Genomic DNA, 21,624 nt, shown 5'->3' on the forward strand with positions numbered 1-21,624 from the left:
TTTATTCTATTTTTTTCTCTTGTAAAGTCCTGAATGTTTCATGCTTAGGATTTTTGACATTTATTAACTACCTCCAGCAATAACATTTTTTTTTTTTTTTGAGATGGAGTCTCACTCTGTCACACAGGCTGGAGTGCAGTGGCTTGATCTTGGCTGAGTGCAACCCCCACCTCCTGGATTCAAGCGATTTTCCTGCCTCTGCCTCCAGAGTATCTGGGACTATGGGTGCTTCCCACCATGCCTGGCTAGTTTTTTATATTTTTAGTAGAGACTGGCTTTCATTATGTTAGCCAGGATGGTCTTGATCTCCTGATCTTGTGAGCTACCTGCCTCCGACTCCCAAAGTGCTGGGATTACAGGCGTGAGCCACTGTGCCCCACCAGCAATATCTAATATAAGACTTGCTTGAAATATAATCTCCCCAACATTCCATCAATACCACCACTTTGCACTTCCTAAAATAAAATGTGTGGAACTATATATTTTCTGAAGTAGACACAGATAACAAATTTACTTAAGCAGTTATTTTACATAAACAATATTGAGTGTAACAAACTACATACAAAAAATGATATAATAAAACCAAGGGGGTAAATAGCTACAGAAGATAGTGAATATTAAAACCAGCTTTTAAGAAACAACATAGAAAAAGTAGATGAAAGCTTGATAACACAATCTCAAAAAAACTTAAAAGTTAAATTTTAGGCTGGGTACAGTGGCTCACCTCCGTAGTTCTAGCACTTTGGGAGGCAAGGTGACGTGGGTGGATCACCTGAGTTCAGGAGTTTGAGATTATGGGCAACATGGGGAAACTCAATCTCTTCCAAAAATAGAAAAAATTAGCCAGGCGTTCTCATGTGGTCCCAGCTACTCAGAAGGCTGTTGTGGGAAGATTGCTTGAGCCTGGGAGGCAGAGGTTGCACTGAGCTGAGATAGCACCACTGCACTCCAACCTCAGTGACAAAGTGAGACCCCCATCTCAAAAAAAAGTTAACTTTTAAAAAATCCAATTTGTATATAATGTATATCATATGTATATACAATATATACACAAAATTAAATAACATTACAATTATATATTTTTATATAAATTTCATATACATACAATTTTAAACAAGTAGATTATCACATCCTGCAAACAGAGCATATAGATACTTTGACTGATTTTTTTACACTTTCCATTCAAAATATTTTTGGTCATGTGTATGCAAACAGATACTATGAACTTTTATGGAGTCAGTATTAAAGTATTCATGAAAAATGAGCCATATATGACACTTTTACACCTTTTCCTATTCATAGTTTCACTTGTATCCGACAGCTCTGAAAGGTGGGTTGATTAGAATTATCATCAGACATATTTTATAGATGAGGTACCTGCATGTCAGATAGATGAAGTGAACTTCCTGAGGTCACACTATTAGCTAAAGGGTGAAACTGACATATGATCAAGGTGTTCTGACCTTTTCCATGGTAAAATTCTGCTTTCTACCATATCAATACTGAGATGTGAAAAATAACGTTCTTCATTTTACAGATGATCAATCTATTCTCCTAAAACTTGCTAAGAAAAATGCGTAAACAGCGAGGATAATGTGCATGTTTATCCAGAAGAGTCAGAATAAGTTAAGCCACCCTATTGAGTTAAACGTCTTTGGCTGTGAAAGAATATGAAAACACACCCAGTCTCAGCCTAATTTGGGTTAATATTTTAAGAACTTAATTGCCTGTTTGTCCAGACACACTGTGCTAACCACAGGGGAAGGAAAACAAACTTGATTCTGTTTGGGACCAGTTGGCGTGGGAGCAATAACTCCTTATTGTTTTGGAACGGTACTGTAAAATTATCAATATTTAAGGGATGAGATGGCTTGGTACAAATACTTTTTTTTAAGCCAGGCTTTCCTCTTCTCTAGCTGTGCCCTCTCAAAAAGTCAATAAAATAAAAATTTCAAAACACAGACACAGCAGCAAGTCTCAATTTTTACCATCAATTGTATCCATAGTTAATCAACACTGAGAAAGAAATAACTGATGGAGACTTTCTAGTGATTTGAGAAAATATGGATAGGTCAGTTTCTTCCTAAAATCTAAAGTTTTATGTTTGCATAGGAATAAGGTTGGGAACATGATTACTAGAAAAGAAAACAAGGTGCCTGATTTCGACTGCACTGAGAAAGAAAGATGTTCTCTAATTATTCACACTGTAATCTAACCTTAACCAGTAGCCTTAAAATGCAGCTTCTTTTCTATTTACTATCTTCATGATGTTCAGGTTCTGCAGCGTTTATTGAGTGCCTGTGATGAAAGCCTTCAATTTTACTCATAGTTTTATCATCAGTGCTTCTTCCCTCATATTTTTTAAAGTTTTTGCTTTGTCTTGCTTCATATCATTATCATAGTGCCTGTTATTGTTTTTTTACAATTTTTATCATTATTTCTTGAATATTTTTATGCATAAGGCCCAATACAAGCACTGTTAGATATTATCATATTTCACCTTACTTGACCTTGAAAACCCATGAGACGGGCATCTGGGAGAAGTGAGACCTGAAGACTCACTTATCAGCAGTCTCATATTCATTCAGTAGTGAGGCTGGAGCACAAATCCAAATTTATCTGATTTCAGGTCTCCGATTCTTAATTTCTAACCAACTCAGCTTCTGCTTTCTTATGTTATAGCATATATAATTTCAAATTATATACCTATAGTGACTACTTCTTTAAAAGTTGACACAGAAGAGGAATAAGTTACCCTTCTTTAACACCTTATCATCCCCATCACACCGCCTGCCCAGCCATGGTCCATCAGGACCTCTTAATTTCTTTCTATAGAAAATATAAAAAGGCATCAGGCTGATTAATACATTCAAAGAGTGTTAACTCTGCATTCCCCTAAAGACAGATGAAAGAAAATAGTTCACCCTGTCAATTAGTCTGTGTAGTAGGTTACAAAGGGACAAAAATTCTTCTCTACTTTTCCTGTCTCCTTCCTCTTTTTCTGGAACCTAGGCTGGACTACTGCTCTGACCAATAGAGTATGGAGAAAGTGATGTTTATGTTATTTTGGGGGCCAGCCTTTAAGAGAACTGGCTGTTTCTGCCTGGATCTGATAAAGCGCTGAATCACAATGAAATAATTGTGAATAACCTGCTAAAAGACCTCATGGAAATATCTTGAGATTACATGAAAAGAGACATGGGCTTATCAGAGCCTTCCAGCCACCCCTACCAAAGTCCCAGGCATGGAGTATCTTAAGTGATGTTCCCAAGACACAGAATGTGAGACTTGAAATTTGTGTGCAGTATGTTACTGGGAAATTCTTTGCCAAAGACGATACCTATGAGTGAAGAGGAAAATACACTGGGCAGAGAGAGAAGTTGAACTGTGATACCATTTCAACAGGTAAGTCTTGGAGCTACGGTGGCCATAGAGTTGTTCTGTATTGAAACAAAAGGTCAGTCCTTATGCTCCAGCATAGAAAATCACTAGATGCAGGCCCATATCCACCCATGCATTAGGGAGTATGCAACTTTTATTTAAATGACTCTTATTTAGGAGTCTATGCAAATAACTTTCATTTTTTTTCTTTTCTAGAAAGGCATTGTCCCTTTAAGTATATACTGTTAGCGTGTTAAGTTTTTACATGAACATTTTGTAAAATGTTCTAAGTTAAAATTGACAAGGTTCTTCTTGCAAAGCCTATTCCAATAGTCCTCTCCTGACACCTACCATCTTCAAACTAATTTTAGTAGAGAACCAGGAAAAGTCAAATTAATATCAGTCTACTAGGAATATCTTGCCCAAAATCCTTTCCAATCCCAGAGCTCTTTTATTAGATTCTTCTTTTGTTCTAATTAGATGTATAGAGAATCAGTCAAAGGAGTATATAGATTAAAAGTTTCAAGTTTTACTGTATTAAACCAATAAGAATCAATAAGAAAATCTTCATTTTTACTTACTTCTGATTTCTCAAACAACTTATAAAGCAGGGATCACAAACTAGGCTGCACATAATATTACTGCCAAAATTAAAGGGAAAAGAATTGCTTTTTTTGACAAATTAATTTTATATTTCAAATAGCCTAAAGCAGCTTCATCCCTTGTTATATTTTACATTTATATTAAGTTAATAGATGCATATCTTGATGAAGTGACATCTTTCTCTTCAGTCACAACAAGAAGGAAACTATCACATTTCTCTGGTTCAGTGTTCCCATTTGCTCTTATGAAATGGCCTTACAAAGCAACTGAGCCTGTGTTCTCTCCTTTCCATGACTCAATAAACGCATGGTTTTATAACAGCTTAAACTAAAATGAAATGATGCTATCCAAGAATTCTACTCATTCCACTATTTAGAAAACCTTTTAACCTATTTAGTTAAGTACTAAGATTTTGCTCTTATTCAAAATTTCACATTTTAATTAAGGGAACAGGATTGATAGAATTGTTTTTTAAGACACAGGTAGATTATCAGGCCAGTATCACCTCTTCTTAATATGTGGCCTAGAACCTAAATATCTCAACTAAATATGTGGTCATGTACTTAAAAAACAATAACATTTTTTGTTTATTTTTTTGACAAAGCTCAGTAAATTTTTACTTAAATGTAACATACACATAGAAAAGTTCAAAAATCATAATATATAACATAATAAATTTTCTGTATAATCAACACTCAAATCATGTTTTAACATTACCAGCATTATAGAAGCCTTCTCATAGTCCATCAGTCACTATCAACCCTCACAGGTACCCAATACCCTACTTTCTAACACTATGCATATATTTTATCTACGTCTGAGCCATATACAATATATGCTCTTTTGTGAGTGGCTTCTTTAATTCATTGTTATTTTTGTGAGACTTATTCAGGTTATTACATAATACAACAGCTAATCATTCTTAGTTGTACAGTATGCTATTGAATTAGAATATCACAATGTGTCTATTCTGCTGGTGACATAAATTTGGGTTGTTTCCAGTGTGCAGGCCATTACAATTAGTACTGTTAAGAACATTTCTTACACATCTTTTAGTGAACATATATGCACATATCTACTGACTGTATACACAGAGAACTGCTAAGTCAAAAAGCAGCATATGTTAAGCTTTAGTATATAATACTAAATTGACTTTCAAAACAATTATACATACTTAGGCTCTAAATAGCAGTGCACGAGAGTTTCTGTAGTTCTGTATCCTTGTCACCACCTTATATTACCCACCAACAATAACATTTTTAAAAAAGAAATTTACATTCTCAGCATCTCTATAGCTCACCTCCATTTGACTGGAAAACCCTGCAGCTGAGCAGAAACTTAAATCAGGCTCCCACATGTTCACAATGGAATGTCAGATCTGTGGTCTCTGCAGCTCATATCTAAAGCGTATGGTTTTCCTTGATACAAGAACACGAAATCCTGGCTCACAGGGCACTCATCAGAGAATTTTCTTCAGAACTGACTGCCTTTCAGCATCTAACAAAGACTCACTTACGACAATGAACATTTGATTCAAATGGGATAAGAGACATTTTAATTATCTATGACCCTGGCTACTGGAAACATAATACCTCTATCACTAGCTACCCCAAAGCTTATCAGGAGTTTATAGAAATGAACACTTTTACGTTTTTTTGCTGGAAGGAATTAAAAACATGTTTCCAATTTTCTGCTGGACACCTGACAATATAAAGTAAAAGTGAGAATGCACGTTATATGACCTAGAAACTACATGGGCAAGTATTTATTCCAAGGAAATTATTATATTTTTTATAAAGTTGCATGTGTGCTGAATGAAACTTTCTTTTTTTAAGAGAGATAGTGTCTTGCTTTGTTGCCCATGCTGGAGTGCAGTGACTTGATCATGGCTCACCGCAGCCTCAAGCTCCTGGACTCAACCAATCCTCCTGCCTTGGCCTCCAAAGTAGCTGAGACTATAAGAGCACAACACCACACCTGGCTTATTTTTTTTTTTTAGAGACAAAGTGTCATTTTGTTGCCCAAGGTGGTCCCAAACTCCTGGGTTCAAGAGATCCTCCTACCTCAGACAACCAAAGTGTTGGGATTACAGGCATGAGCCACCATGCCAGGCCTGAAACATTTTTACAGTGCAGATAAATTAGAAATAGCCTTAATACTCACTGATAGAAGGCTAAGTCTGGGATAGTAACAGAAACGAATACCATGTAGCCATTAAAAATACTAAAATAGTTTTTTTTTCTATATGTGAATCTGTAAAGATTAATTGCTAAGTTAAAAATATGAAAAAAGAAAGTATAATTTGATCTTGTTTTTGTTTAAGTGTATAGAAATATACATATGCTTATAAGGAGATATAGAGAAATAGACACAGGACTATAAGTAGTCATTATTCAGTACCGGAGACTCCCTGATTTTAGACTTTATACATTTCTATTTTCTTAACTTTTTACAATGAGCTTACAGTACTTTTTTTATTTTAGGAAAATTAATTTATTCATTAAAAATGCATTGAAAAGAGCAGACTGCACAATATTACCTTAGCTTGCATTTAACTTGTAGAGTTAAAATTTCCTGTTAAATTCTCATTTTATGGAGGAGATGATGTAAGAAAACTTGAACAAATGTTTTTAAGCAAAATTATAGTTAAATCATAATAACAATTGTTAACATCCAGCACTGTGCTAAGTGCTTTATGTGGTTTACTTCTTTTAATATTCAGAACATCCTAAAAATAGGCACTATTATTATCCATACTTTACAAATGAGCTAAAAAATAGGTACTATTATTAGCCAAATTTTACAAATGAGCAAATTAAAATTTAGATACATTCAGCAACTTTGCCAGTTTGGGGTAGAATCAAAATGCTAAACTAAATATGTCTGATTCAACAGCCAATGTTCTCAATCACTATGCTAGATGGTTTCACTATTGTATTATATTAAGGCCATAATCAGAAAAACAAAAGCTGCTCTTTGCATTCCATATTTGACCATTCTAAAAGCCCCAAGCCCTTTAGAAAGGTCAAAAGAGCTGTGAGAAAGAAGGTCAAAGCAGCTTCCAGCAATATCTCAGTCAGAAGGTCAAAGACAGGTGGTTTTTTGTAGCTCACAGAAGCTTCTACAATTCTCAAACCTCTGGAAATCTTCCATCAACGGTCTCAGTCTATAATGGGAAAGCAGGTGCTTCTAAAGAGCTTACTGGGGGAGCCTCCAGGACATTTCACATCTGCTCAGGCAATTGCCTCTGCAGAACACTGGTTCCTTCTATCCCATCTTCCAATATCATGCAGCACCTCTCACTGGCTAGCTGTAAACTGAAGCAACACGAGAAAGAGGATTCTGGGAAATATAATTCCTGGCTTCTCTACAATGCAAAAATTATCTTGGAAAGGGGTTGTGGGGATGCTGAGTTGACAACAGATAATCCAAGATTGTTGATTTACTAGATATTTTATGCATATATCTATATAGATATACATATACAGATACACTCACACATACATACACTATACATTTTGTATGTATATATAGGCAGTATAGCATAATAGTTAAGAACACTGACTCTGAGGTCAGATGGTTTGTAACTCAAATCCTGGTTCCCTCTTTTTAATTGTGTGGCTTTGGGCAAATTGCTTAATCTCTCTATGCCTCACTATTTTTATATTTAAAGTGGGATAATAATATCACTCAACTCATAGGATTATTGTGGAGATTTTATGTAACAGAAGGTGCAAATTCAGCATGTTCAAGGCAATAAGTGAGATACAATAGCAAAAGATGAGTTCAGAAATGTTAGCCATTGTATTAAGTATGAAGTTCATCCTAAGTGTGGTTTAGAAAAATAACTCAGCAGTATTAACTGAATTATAAACAGAATTCATATAATTATTAACATAATAGGTACCATGTAATGTTTTAATTATTGTTATATTTGTAGTTATTTAACATGACATAATAAAATCTTTTACTATTCAGTGCCAGGAAACAGTTTTTTCTTTTGATGCAATATGAATCAAAACCTCACCATAATTTATTTTGTTTGTGGTGAAATTCAAAAGTAAATTTAGCACTTGTTTAAAATGACTAACATACCAGCTTCAGATAAACCTATTTATTAACTACACTTGTTAGATTTTTTTTTTTTTTTTTTTTGAGACAGACTCTCGCGCTGTTGCCAGGCTGGAGCGCAGTGGCGTGATCTCAGCTCACTGCAACCTCTGCCTATAGTGTTCAAGCAATTCTCCTGCCTCAACCTTCCAAATAGCAGGGACTATAGGTAAGCACCACCACACCCAGCTAATTTTTGTACTTTTAGTAGAGATGGGGTTTCACCATGCTGGTCAGGATGGTCTCAATCTCTTGACTTCAAGATCTGCCCACTTCGGTCTCCCGAAGTGCTAGGATTACAGGCATGAGCCACCGGGCCCAGCCTCCATTGTCCAATTTATATATTCAATTTGTAAGCGTGTGGTATATAAATATTTGGAGGAATTTTAAAAAAGAGAAAAGAAAAAAGAGGAGGGCTTGCCCTTATACTCTATATTGCTTATTTTCATCTCTTTTACTCCCTTCTTTGGTTCTTCATTAGACTGATCTTAAAAACTAATTTCAATTATTATTTCTGATTAGTGGATGCTTCATTTATAAGACGTTTTTATGTTACCTATTAGCTGGACTTCCTATCTTACCTTAGAAAACTCACCATGATTCCAATTTAAAAACATACATTTTTTAAAAAAAATTCTACAATTCACTTACGTAAGAAACAGAGTTACTCACGTAAGAAACAGCTCAAGTCCAAACAATGCCTGGAATTCTGAGCATCTCTCCCATCATTTGTTAAAAGTGCGGATTGTTTTTATCACCAAACGAGACCTAAAATGTAGGATTCTTTCTCACTGAGCAGCATATGGACCTTGATTTGAACTCTGTTTTCAACCTCTGAAAGTTGAATTTCTCTCTCTTAGGTGTCCCCAGATTCTTTCAAAAAGAATTTCAAGCATGTCACAGTTGATTTTTTTAAAGTCAGATGATCTCCTACATATCTTCCATATTTAGTGAAAAATATCCATGCTCATTTCAGCTTCTCTGGAGGGTGGCTACCTCTCTCTTTGACATAGTCTTCAAAGCCCTCCTAGTGAATCTTGTAGATGATACCTACTCAGTTTACATTTTTACATCAGGCCATTCCAAATTTACATTACAAATTTGGTGACAATCCACATATCCATTTTCAATGACACATTAGTAAACCAGCAGACAGGTTTCACTTTTGTACAGATTTGAAAGATTAGGTAAGTGGAGGTAATGTCTCCCACACACACAGAATATTTAAATATGATTACTTTTAACTCAAGCTGTCAGTTTATTCTTAAAAGTCAAAAAAAAAAAATCAGGAGATTAATAATGTAGTTTGCCATGTTCTTTGAAATCATGATAGATTCTTCTCCTTTGACAACCTTGATACTGGATCTAGGAATGCATGGGGAAAAATTGCTGGCATTTAAAAAATCTATACCACTAACTCTTATAAATGCAGTTTTCAAATATGCAATACTCGTATCTGCCACAACACCATTTAATATTAATGAAATGTAAAGCATTAAAAAAAACTTCCTTTTTTTTTTCAACAGCCCTACTTAGCAGTCACATACATACACGCAGATTAATTCTTCATGTAAGTTGGCATTGTTGAAAGAACAACAATGGCGATCATGCTAAAGAGGTAATCTGGGGTTTTCATATAATATCTATTTAGGTCATGTTTCAATTTCATATATAGCCTAACCGACTCCTAACTCTTCTTTATGATTATGAAAAAGACTAAAAGGGACAACCTTCTACATTTCCATAACAAATAATGTTCCTGCTTTCAGGCTTCTTTGAGATATTTACTCTGGGGATAATCTAATACTGAAAATAATATCAACAGGTCAGAGTACATTTGATAATGGAGGACATGGGACTTGCTCAGGATCCTTATGGCCCAGGCCTTTGCCCAGCTATTAGACAGAACAGTGTACGTGAGTCCGGACACCAGCATCAAGTGCTTAGGTACCACCTTTTCTTAGAGCTCTACAGGTAGTACTGTGGAGGCCTGAAAGCTTGAGAGGTCTGATTAGACAACAGTGAGAATCCTGAGAGCAGGTCTTATAGAGAGCTATTACGAGGTAAACAGAAACCACCAGCTGCTGAGACTGCAGTCTCAGTGACAACTGCCACAGAGCTCCATCTTGACCTGAGGATGCTAGTGCCAGTCAGTGTCCTACAGTAATTCTGTGTTCCTTACTGGGGATCTTCAATAAACTTGCTTTGTCACTGCCCTGGTTCCTGGTCCCTGGGACTCATCTATCCTGAGTGGCAGATAACTGCCAAGCCTGTGTCATTTAAACCTGACTGACCTAGATTGACACTGTTGTGACTGTAACTCTGACCCAATGCCACCACCAGCTGATGCCAAAACATCTTTTTCGTGATTGCTTATCTCGATACAAACAACTGTGGCTTAATCCAAGCACAGGTGTGCAGCCCGCATACTACAAGGCAGGGTTTCTGCTTGAGCTTCTCCAGCATTATCTCACCTACTCCTCACAAGCTTACTATGTCTTCACCCTACACATGAAGAAACTGAACTCAAGGATCAGGTAACTTCCCAAGTCATAGAGCTGGTAAGGGAGAGAGCCTGGCTTTGTGCTAAGCTGAGTACAGACTGTAAGTGTTAATCACTTCACTAGAGCACTTCTCACTGGAAAGAGAAGGTCGGCTCCAACTCAGAAGCAAAGCCAGGCCGAAGCAAAGCTTGTGCTCTCAATAAAAATAGCCTAGTAAAACAAGAAAATTTCAGCATACTACTTCAAAATAATAGTCAAGCTCTCACTTCTGGATCTTTCTGTGACCCTGCCCTTCTCAGTCAGTGATTCTAAATTCACTCCCATTCGTCTGCATATTTTTTTTTTTATTCTGCAGGTGCCTACTTTCAGGAGTCAAAAAGCCCACTTCACTTCAGTACACATAGATCCATGCCTTCTTCTTGAGGCCACACACAGATGTGTGGGCAGAGGCTTGGAAAAATCATAAATCTACCCTGGCATGTATCATCTTTTTCCAGGCGATGGCCGCAGCCTCCTATCTGAATCTATGCATGCATTCTGCCTTCCCCCAATTTGTTCCCCACAATGCAGTCAGTCATGGTATTCTTTTCAAAATGCAAATCTGATCCTGTATCTTGTCCTAGAACAGTGTTCCCTTCCTCTCATTTCCTTGTTAATTCATTCTTATCCTTCAGATTTCAGGAACTCAACCATCCCTTCCTTGGGAAATTTACTCCAGTCTTCCTGACCTGGTTAGATACTCATATTATATGCCTTTATAGTACTATGAACCTCGGAGGTTTTGTTACACTTACAACAGGTAAGCAATCATTTTGTAGCATTTGCTATTGTTTTTCATCATCTCTCTAGTTCTCAGTACAGTACACAGCACAGTGTAGAGCCTCATAATTATTGCTCAGTGGTAAGTGATCTGGAGAACTGAATGAGTTTGGCAATTTGCATTCACACCTCGTCACAATTAAAATTGACCCAAATGACTGGCACACATACAAACTGACTAAAGTAAAAGGTCAGTAAAACCCTTACAAAGGATGACCTTTCTGCAATCTTATAAGGACCATAGTTCATACACAATCCTGGAAAAACTTTTGTGAGATTACAACAAAGAAAAAAGTTGTATGTCTTATGATTATGATATATTGATATGATGGATCCTATTTTAACTTGAAAAAAATCTAACTAGCTAGTTATACTATGCTTAGGGACACTATTCCTTCCTAATTATAAGCTAATGTGTTACTTTTCTCTTCCAAATAAATATGAACAGTTATCCTGCCTTGAAGACATATAACTAAAATATCATATGGAGGAATAAACTTGGCTATTCCATTACTTAATTTCCAAGTAGAGATGTATTACCAAACACCATTCCTTTGTTCAGTTGATTTATTACACAGTGACAACCTAGCATCAAATCATGGTGCTGGTATGTATGTTACAGTCAAGACACACATTTAAGTGACTCTTTTGTTTCTTTTCTTTTTTCCCCTTTAACATGGTGATAATCAGAACAAATTGATTTTGTTTCTCGGATTGCTGAAATCCTCCCAACACTTTCTTCAACACCAATGCTGAATAAATCATTGTGATGTTCCCCTGAAGTGAATTGAAAATTAATTTACACAACCAAGATGATCCTCCTAATAACAGGGTACATGGAATGGGGAAATTGGAAATCATTACCCAGCAAACATTATCTGCATTATTTTTGTAGCTACTTTAGATTGCATTGTAATAGAAAATTAGGAGACCGGCTGTGAAGAAGTTTAAGAGGGTCCCCTGAAGAGCATCTGCTTTAAAATTGATTCTTTAAGAAAGCATTAAAAAGCTATTGGAATTGATTGCCTGCTAATATAAAGGAAAAACTCTTTGCTACCATTTGAGTTAAAAAAGAGCATCTTCATTCATGCATGTTATTAAAACTACTGGCCTGAAAGCCCCTGTAGAAAGATAAAGGATATAGATGGGATATTAAAACGGCAATCTTTACCTTATCTGGGATTTAAACTTAATATGTTGCTTTTATTAATTTAGCAAGAACCTTTAGTTAGGATGTCAAAAAATGAATATACAATTAAAATGCTATAGAATGGTGGGATCTTTAATAAACAGCAGACCAGGAATTCTCCATTAATCTTCCAAGCATGAGGCACACCCTAACAAAAAAATAAATCCTGAATTTACAGCTTTTTCTTTATTGCTAAGTTTTCTGTGCAACAGCAGTAAAAGTCATAGCTGATAACACCTCTGATTAGCTCTAGAAGCTTTCCCTGAAATAAAGTAATGACCAATCAGATCCCAGCAGTTGGCCAGATAGAAAATGACAATTACTATCTTTAAAATATGTCTATGGAGTTTTGAAAGGTTTCCATGTACCTGGTACAGTAGGCTATTGTATAAGCAATGATATCGTAAAGAGATATACAAACACATAAGCAAACACAGTAGGATGTCTTGACACTAAATTATTTTCTTTTTATAGCCTTTTTATTTTTACCACAATCAGTGGGAAATTGCCTTGTCTTTTTAAATACATGATAAGTAGGATTACTTAGCAGAATAATGAGTAAGAAATGCCTTTTCAAATATGATAGATTATCTTTTTCTTTAAGAGTCATCTCAGACTTAAACTTCACCCTCACCGCAATGCCTCCCTTTGTCTCTCTCCCTCTGTTTAAATGGCTTGCAAATAATTTCTATACAGATGAACTATATCAACAATGTTCTGACAGACAAATGGTAGATCGATGTAGCATGTAAGCTAAAAGTACATTCCTAGATGAAAAATTGCACCCACTACCACACTGAAGCATCGTTTTCTGTGGTATCAAGTCCTTGGTGATGTAGTAGAAAACAGCCTGATAATGAGGCCCTTTGGGTAGCTCAATTATAAACCCCCTGGAGATCACCGAAATGGGCCACCCACATTATATTGAATTTTGCATTATTCTGACTAGCCTAGTAACACATTTCTTATATAGCACTTGAAATATTAACATGAAACCTAAAAAGTATTCTGAAGTTAACACCAGAACAATTCTACATTAAAGTATTTTCATAAAAATCGATTTTTAATAAGCTTTTCTATATCTGTTTTATTATTTTATATTTAGTTGATTAATAGAGTCATAATTTCTACACATTCTGGTTTGCCTGGGACAGTTCCATTTGAGGCCTGTTGCCTAGAGTAATTGTTAATAATTCCTTTTACTCTCAAAACTGTCCTGATTTGAGAGTAAATTACGTAGCCACCCTACTTATAAGTGACTTCTTATAAGTGACTTTTAGGTCATTTGTAGCAGAACTCAGAGACATTTGTTATCAAAATAGTCAAGCTTAAAGCTAAAATAGCTAAGTTTTTATGTTTTCAAAATAAATTTCAAGTTTTCTACCACCCACAAAACTCCTTAAAAGCCAAGACAACAATTAATCCAAAAGGCACTATTATAAATATTTAATGTTTGTTAGTGTTGGTTATAAAGGTAATTATAATAATTATATTGTTAAAATGTTAAAAAGAAATAAAAAACATTAATAAAAATAACAAAAATTAATATTATATTTATTACTAATTTGTAACACTTTTAGTTTACAAAACTCATATTGACCTTGTTAAAAAATTTTAATGAATAAAATAGTAAGTGAAAGTTCTTCACAAACTTACAACAGAAAGCCAACCATTCTGAACAGATCTTTGTCTATAGACACAAAAACAGAGATATTCTTTTCCGAAAATAGAATCATAATATTTTTAAACTGGTCTTTTTACTCTGTTTCAGAAACCAGAGAGAAAAGAAATATCCTAAATAACAAACATAATTATAACTCTGTATCATGTCTCTCAATTCTGTTGATAAAACGTGAAGAACAAAAATAGTATTTGTTGACAGGGAGTAAAAGAAACCTGTGGAGCATATGGCAACGCCAGCAGTACTTATGTTTCTCTGCATCATCCTCTTTCCTGTTTAGGTTTTTGGGCTTCTGTAGGTTCTTCTAACATAAATGTTTTACTAACATTACTAGTACTAAACACCATGATAAAATCAAAACTAAAAGAGACAAATAAGGAATACAATTTAACATGAACATTTTAATTAAAAATAAACTTTCAAAATCAACAATCTGGATCCCTGTTTAAATGTAAAGGTATGTTTATTACATGAATATTATGGGCCAATATATAAGTATTTATTAGAGATTTGTTAATGTTTATGATAAAGATAACAATGATATTGTGAAAGTAGGAAACAAGCACAACTAAAATGTCCTTCAATAGATAAACAGATAAACTGTGATATCCCCAGACAACGGAATATGACTCAGTGCTGAAAAGAAATGAGCCATCAAGCAATGAAAAGACATGGAGGAAACCTAAACACATATTGCTAAGTGAGAAAAGCTAATCTGAAAATGCTGCATATATATATGATTTGAACTATATAATATTCTGGAAAAGGCAAAACCATGGAGACAGTAAAAAGATCTGTGGTGGCAAGGGGTTAGTGAGAAGACAGGATGAAGAGGCAGAGAATAGTGGATTTGTAGGGCAATGAAAATACTCTGTATGAAAATATAATGACAGACACATTTAATTATACTTTTGACCAAACCCACAGATAAAATTTTCAAAACCAAGAGTGAGCCCTAACATAAATTATAGACTCTGGGTGTCATGTGTCAATATAGATTTGATATGGTTTGGCTCTGTGTCCCCACGGAAATCTCATGTCAAATTGTAATCCCCTCATGTCAGGGGAGGGACCTGGTGGGAGGTGATCAGCTAATGGAGGCAGATTTCCCCCATGCTGTTCTCAAGATGGTGAATTCTCATGAGATCTGATGGTTTAAAGGTGTGGCACTTCCCACCTCTCTCTCTCTCTCCTGCCACCTTCTAACGAGGGTGCTTCCTTCCCCTTCATCTTCTGCCATGATTGTAAGTTTCTTGAGGCCTCCTCAGCCATGCCAAACTGTGAGTCAATTAAACCTCTTTTCTTTATAAATTGCCTAGTCTCAGGTAGTTCTTTGCAGCAATGTGAAAACAACTAATACAAGCTTCATCAATTGTAATAGTTGTACCACACTGGTGAGGAATGTTGATAACAGGGGAGGATTGGCTTGTGTGGAGACAAGGGATATACAGGAAACCTCTTTCCATTCCTCGCAATTTTGCTATGAACCTAAAACTGCCCTGTCTTAAAAATGAAAACAGAAGAAATTAATAAAACTAATAAAAATTAATATATTTTAAAATATTATTTTATTATAGATTTGTAATTTTTCAGAATTCAGAAGCCATGCACAATATAAGAAAGATCTGTATGAAATTTTTCCTTGTGTGAGCTTTGGAATTTTTTTCTGTCATAAAAGTTCTCACTACATAAAAATTAGAATTTTCTGTATTCTAACTAAACTCTGGCACAAATAATAATGTCAAACACCACATGTATTGGTTATAAAAATAACTTCAACATTAAATTAAACAATAAAATGTTTTCCACAATCATTGATAATAGAGAACAATATAATAATTAGACACTTGCAGTGTCTTGCCCTAGAATTAAAACTGAAAAAGCAAATATTTTTTAAAAGTTTCCTCCCCCTGAGAAATTATATCTTGTTAGTTATTTTTTAAGACCCAATGTCTCTCACTTTTGAAAGAAATACAAAGCTAGAAACTTATTCTATGGTTCTAATGAATAGGAATGTCATTAAATAGAAGACATATTCTTCAATTAAAAATTAGTTGAAAATGACTCTAAAACCATCTCCACATATCAAAAATCAGAGGGAAAGGAAAAAAATGCAAGTGAGATCATGTGTATGTCACATCTCTGACAGAGATATAGTCCTCCAAGTGGGTAATAAACTAGTTAGAAAAGAAAGTGTTCAAAACCTTAAATTAGTAGAGATTATGTTCTCTTTCCTCATTTATTTCTTAACAAGTGTAAGTTGCAACTTCGCTACACATATACAAAAGGAAAGTCCAGCAATAGCTTACTGGAAAACAGAGAAAATGTGTATCTCTGACATAGGCCTACATTAGTAGAGAGAACTTAGGAAATGTAAAGAACAGAAAGTTAGTTTTACCTTTGTAGTTTTAAAGGAGTTATAAAAGACTAAATAGCTTTATTTGCATATGTTTCTGCACTCCTCTATCATTACAAAATAGATGAAGGTACACTGAAAAGGTAAATACTTTTCACCTTTATTACATGTTAAATTGGTTTCAAATAAACAGTGGGCTCAACAGCTAAATTGCATGTCCCTTGGGAAAGACAGTAGAGAAACACACGCACACGCGCACGCACACACACACAACTAGAAAGCCAAAACTGATAGAATATCAAGTCATTCCTTTTTCTACTGAAAAGTTCAGGTCAGTGTCAAGCTTTCTTAGAGATGTTTAAAGTAAAAAATGCAGAAGTTCAAAATCTCACGTGTATCATCATTTTAAGAAGCATTTCTCTCACTTTTTCTTCCCTAATTAACATGTTGAAGGAAATTGAACAAATGGAAGCACTAGCAATTGAAGGACATTCTTTTTAATGAGACCAGACATCATACTTACACTGCCTTTACCAGATCTGGAAATTGCCTGTTGCCATGTCACTAATGGCAACTATAGAAAAAGAGCCCCTATCCTGAATTGCAGCTCACCCATGCTCATCATTCTCCCTGTTGTTGTGGCAGCTGTCAGGAAAAATTATTTGAATAGCAGCATCTTGAACAGATGGCTTAGAGACAAGTTAGAAATGGAAACACCTATGAGAAGAAAATTGCAAAAGTCAAGCCTAGACTTCAAAGCACAGGCAATGGACTGCTCACCAGCCCTATTCTCTAGCTATGGGATGGAAAGATATATTTTGCCTACACATGTTAGCCACACTTCTTCTACCCCTTTGGTCCATGCCAAACTCTTGCTGGCTGCCTTGCCTGGCTACCCCAACTCTGTAAATGTTGACGGGCAACACAACTCCATTCTTTGTTTCTCAGCAGTCACTTCTTCAGAGAGAATCAATCCAAGGCAGTAGCAGATGGAAGACGTTGTCTACCAGTTTCCTTCCCTTTTTCTAACTTATTTCTCTGTTACCACAACCTGCTTTCTTTCCCATCCCTTTAGCTATATGCCCTGTTTTGTCATTATCATCCAATCTGGCTGTGGCAGACAGGAGAATGTGCCTTCTAGTACTGCAACTGAGAGGAGCATAATTGACCAAGGGACCCAGTTGCTGTATTCTGAATACAGCACTGAGTTGGCTGAGGCCATGCTTCCCATGTGTGGCTCCCAGGCAATGATTGAGTACAGCAGGGATACTGAGGCAGCTACATTTTTGAGAGATTCAAACTCCTCTGTCAGGTGACTTTGGCTCAGGGACTACACATAGGCTTTGCTAAAACTTTCTTAAAACTACTCTGCTCCCTATGACTGTTCCTTTCAACCTTCCTCCTTTCCCTGTCTGTTTTACAGGGGTCAGACCTGCACCATGATTTGAGAGTTCTCCCACCTTCCCACATTTTCCCTCTAGCACAACCTTTTGTGTCTGCTTATTGAATAACACAAACCAACACAGTGACTCTGCCCCTTTACATCTCCTGATCTGTATATATCCTGTGAAGATCTGTGAGTAATCAGCTGACTAAAAGGGCCTCGTATGTAGATTTGAGGAAGTCCACAGTTGGTCAAAAGCCCACAGTCAATGCCATTGCACATCATCAGTGATAAGAAGCAGAAAATCAAAGGATAAAATTCAGTCAGAACTCTAATGGAGATGCTCATCATCAGATCCTAAGAGAGAGAAGGCATGCATAAAGTTATCTGAAGGCACTGAAGAAAAAAACATGTTAGTGGTAAAAGTAACAAGATGTGCAGAAAGTACACCTAGAGCCAAGTTCCTCTTTCCCATTCAGAGGCATCCATTTGAATCAACTGCCTGCAGTAGCACAGGGAACATACACTGAGTTGGTCTTCAAGAATGGAACAGGAACTGAAAAAATAAAAGAGGGGGAAATAAGATTCTAAAGAAAAAGCTTATCTTGAAAAAGAAGTCATTCAACTTTTCCTGAAAAGGGCCAGGTAAAATGTAAGATCATGCTTAGTTTAGTGTGGAAACTAAGCAGAAGGATAATAAAATTCAAAAGCAGGAAAAAAATTAAATTTGGTCTACAGTAGGCCATGGCTGCAATACCTGGCTTTGACCAGTGGAGAGAATTCTACCTAAGAGCCAATTACAGAAACATAAAAATGCCACATTTGTGTTTTATTCAAAATGAAAAATAGTTTGATCTCATTCTAGCCGAGAAATGTGTATTTAAATTTACTGGTTCATTTAAATTATCATCTCAAATGAATAGGAATATTACTGAGAGAATCTGCATTTTTTAAACTCACCAAAATGTTAATTATCTTAATATATTTAAGCAGTAACAATAAGAAGGCAGTTTTTACATATTTTTAGGTTGAAATTCCATTCAGAGCTACATCCTGCAACTAAGTGGTTTCCTGTGTCCAAAGAAGGTATATTCCCACTCCCTGTTTCGGGACCACTGAAACAGATCACACAGGCATGAAGACTCTAGCTGGCCCTGTCACTTCATTTCATTTGAAAGGGAGAGATCCACCCTTCATCTTTTTTAATACTTTAGTTCTCACTACCCCAAATCTGCTGCAAACCGTGTTTGTTTATCAGTAGTAACACTGTAATATAGTTATTCATTAGGCACTTTTCTCTATATGTTTAACCTTGGCACACAACCTATCCTATATAATTTAACACTATGAGGTTGGTGAGTAATGGATAATGAGCTGGGACTCTTGGTCAAGTGACATGGCTTGACAAAGTTCACAGAATCAATCTGTCTGTAGCAAAATTTGTTTGGCTTTGCCAACAGTGTACTCTTTCCCTTTCTTCGGTAGTAGAACTATTTTCCTACTGTCTACTCTACCCTGGGCAGGATTCTGGTATATATGTCATTTATGTGGATGGCTCTATGATGGATTTAGGAGTATACTATGTGATTCTTGCAGGACAAGAGATCAGGCAACAGATGTGGATGCTGGGAAAGAAATAATCTTTCTGCTTTTATGACAGTGAGTGCTACATGTCACCTATATTTAGGGTGCCAAAGGCCTTCTTTGTCACAACACAAACATAGCCAATATTGAGAAAGGCAGAGCAGAAAAATGGAAAGAAAGTGAATCCTATGACATCCTCTGAAACCAGCTGTAGCTGAAGCTAGTTTGAAATCCTTGGACTTGCCAGTAGCAAAAACTAATAAATTCCCCTTTTATTTAAACTGGAGTTTGGTTTTTATTAATGCAACATAAAAGTCCTGTCTAATACAGTATTAAAGCCAGAATTGGACTCAATCCCCCGATTATGTAATCATATTAATTGGAACTATAATTTTTCATCAAAACAAATTAGAATTGGGGACCATATCCTTGTTAATAGTGTAATCAAGATAAAATGTAGAAATTACACCTAAGTGTCCTATGCATTATAGCTCCATCATGATAATTAGCATTTTCTTATCATAATTACCTTTTTATGTGTTTCTCCATGAATCTCTTAATGATAGGGATTGTATTGTATCTTATCTTTGAAATCCTTCTGCTAAGCACAGTACTTAGGACTTAGAATGTGCTCAATAAATATCATTTGAATAGGAAAATATTTATAGCAATTTGCTAGTACAAGAATTTCACCTCTTATTTCAAATTGACTTTGAAATATCTTGTCCAACATAAGTACATAAACCAATCTTCAGGAAAAGTCTTAAATTGTATCTTTGTTTAGAACGTCTGACTTTACCCAAGAGGTTTCTCTATCTAATACAATATTGTTGTCACCTTTCTTGTCATCCTTTGTTTTCTTAATAATACCTACTGAAATATTTATAGTTTATTCTTTTACATGTTTCACTAGAATGTAAGCTTCCTGAGAGCAATGTGTGGCATAGAGAGGGCTCTTAAAAATAATTAAATATTTATAAGCAAACAAAGTAACTGGTAGTACATTCAATTCTGCATTTGTGATATCTTCTAACACATTTTAGATATTCATTTGATATTTTATAATTAACAGCTAAATCTAATATACATACATTCTAATATAACGAATATATGTTTTAAAAAATATGAAACATTGTCCTCCGTAAAACATCTTGCCATTGTATGAACACGGAATCTAAAAACCTTCTACTAAATCCATACTGGTAATCTTATTGATTAACATAATATTGCCTTAAGACAATCTGCTGAATCAGCCATCTGTTTGCTCATGTTGTTTTAGTAATGCTATCTTAGCCTAGATTAACTGTACAAACATATTGAGGTTGAGTGAAATATAGGCATATATTATGATTGATCCATATACAGTGGTCAAATGTTATTTTAAAATACTTTCTCTGACTTTTTATATAACCTAATATAATTATCTATAATCATCAACATTTAAATATATACATGTAAAACTTAAAGCAATTATAATTTACTAGTAAAATTATATTTTATAAAACTATAAGTTAAAAATATATTTAACTGGAAAAAATCAGATAAAAATCTCTCACGATAAAAAGTGATCATGAGATGGATGGCATCATGGTGGATTAACCAGATAAAGTATTTTATTTTTACTTCTTGTTTCATTAACCTCTCTATTAAATTGCCGCTTCAGAAACTATGACAGTCATCTTTGCTCCCTTTCTCCTGGTTTATGTGCCAAAGCCCAGCTCTTCTTGGTCACTTTGGGGCTATGACAAATGACATGCTAGGTATTTTTCCTCAAATAACATTAACTTTTAAAAATATTGTATTGCAATTATAATACAAATCAGTAGCCTTCTGTGATTAAAATGATGGCAGTACATTGTCACTTGCTGACTTCAGATACCTAGCTCCCTCTTGCTCTTTATTTCTCCAGTTACCAGAAAGAACAGCTGTGGTTCTACATGGGGTCCACCTGGCAGCTTGAAGCATCCAGATGTCAACTCCTACTTTAAAAAGAAAAAGCAAGCACTATTCCTC

This window comes from Sapajus apella, unplaced genomic scaffold, assembly GCF_009761245.1.
Source record: "Sapajus apella isolate SASKATOON/1434 unplaced genomic scaffold, GSC_monkey_1.0 scaffold6, whole genome shotgun sequence".
Taxonomy (NCBI): Eukaryota; Metazoa; Chordata; class Mammalia; order Primates; family Cebidae; genus Sapajus; species Sapajus apella.